This window comes from Oncorhynchus nerka, linkage group LG11 (assembly GCF_034236695.1).
Source record: "Oncorhynchus nerka isolate Pitt River linkage group LG11, Oner_Uvic_2.0, whole genome shotgun sequence".
Lineage (NCBI taxonomy): Eukaryota > Metazoa > Chordata > Actinopteri > Salmoniformes > Salmonidae > Oncorhynchus > Oncorhynchus nerka.
The window spans coordinates 65,199,005-65,200,907 of record NC_088406.1 but is presented as its reverse complement, the minus strand read 5'-3'; positions in this window follow the sequence as shown (position 1 = coordinate 65,200,907).

Here is a 1,903-nt window from a genome sequence, read left to right as displayed (position 1 = left end):
TGACTAAAATGATTAAAATGATACAGTACTGCTGAAGTAGGCTAGCTGGCAGAGGCTGCGTTGTTGACTATGTAGGCTAGCTGGCAGTGTCTGCGTTGTTGACACTACACTAATCAAGTCGTTCCGTTGAGTGTAATAGTTTCTACTGTGCTACTGTTCGGGGCTAGCTGGCTAGCTAGCAGTGTTGATTACGTTACGTTGCGTTAAAAGAACGACAATAGCTGGCTAGCTAACCTAGGAAATCGCTCAAGACTACACAATTATCTTTAATACAAAGACGGCTATGCTGTTGGCTAGCTAGCAGTGTCTCCTACGTTAAGGACGACAAATAGCTGGCTAGCTAACCTCGGTAAATTAAGATAATCACTCTAAAACTACACACTCTAAACTACACAATTATCTTGGATACGAAGACAGCAAAGACAACTATGTAGCTAGCTAACACTACACTAATCAAGTCGTTCAGTTGAGTGTAATAGTTGTGCTGCTAATCGGTAGACGGTGGACTAGCTAACGGTGGACGTTAGCTAGCTGGCTAGCTGCAGGGCAGTGTAGACTGCGTTAGGACGACGAAATACGAGAATTACGCAATTATCTATGATACAAAGACGGCTATGTAGCTAGCTAAGAAGAAATTGCTAAGATTAGACAAATCAAACCGTTGCTAATCGGTAGACGGTGGACTAGTTAACGGTGGACGTTAACTAGCTGGCTAGCTGCAGGGCAGTGTAGACTGCGTCTATCACAGTGCCATCAGTTTTGTCACCAAAGCCCCATATACTACCCACCATTGCAAAAATCACTAAAGCTGGAGACCCATATCTCCCTCACTAACTTCAAGCATCATCTGTCAGAGCAGCTCACATATCATTGCACCTGTACATAGCCCATCGGTAAATAGCCTATCCAACTACCTCATATTGTTATTTTTTTTGTTGCTCCTTTGCACCCCAGTATCTCTACTTGCACATTAATCCGATGCACATCTATCACTCCAGTGTTTAATTGCTAAATTGTAATTACTTCGCCACTACAGCCTATTTATTGCCTTACCTCCCTAATTTTACCTCATTTGCACACGCTGTATATAATTTTTTCTATTGTGTTATCGACTGTACGTTTGTTTATTCCATGTGTTGTTGTTTGTGTTGCACTGCTTTGCTTTGTCTTGGCCAGGTCGCAGTTGTAAATCAAATAAAAAATGTCACTGTGTTTGTTTTAGTCTGGATACCAGTCTTTTAGGCTAACATTCCACTCCTTGACATTCCTGCCATTTGCCAAAGAGACTGGCCTTTCGGAAATCTTCAAATATGAACATTCTATCTAATAGCAGAACGGAGACAGCAACCAGGCGATGTTTCTGTGTGAATCATCAGCGATTAGTGTTATGCTTCAGAATGAAATCATGAGATGCTGTCATCACTCAGGGCAGTGGGATTAGAATTCCCTTTCACACTGAATTGTCAGTTGACTTTGATATGCTCATTACAAATGGCTCTGGATGGTCAGTGCCATTGTCACTGAGGTTCTGGTGGAAGTTTATGGTGCTTTTGTTATGCCCTGTAGTAGCTGAAAGATTTTATTGGCCAAAATAAACAAAAGCACATTTGTTTCTTGGATAACAAAAGTCTGTGTCCACCAACACCCTAACATTAACACAAAAAAATGTTTTATTTAAAGCCGTTAGCAAATTCTGCAACTTGTATTCATGTCAAAAGAACATGAATTTGAATAGAAACATTTATTTCCATAAGGTGAATGTCTGCAATAAGCTCTTTGGGTTTTCACAGTTTTCCTGTCTATGGGTTTTCAGTGGGGGTACCATTGCGTCCAACGTATAGCCTACAGTGAAAGAGTATCCAGTGCCACAAAATAATATTATAAAAAACGTGTGATTGCAGCG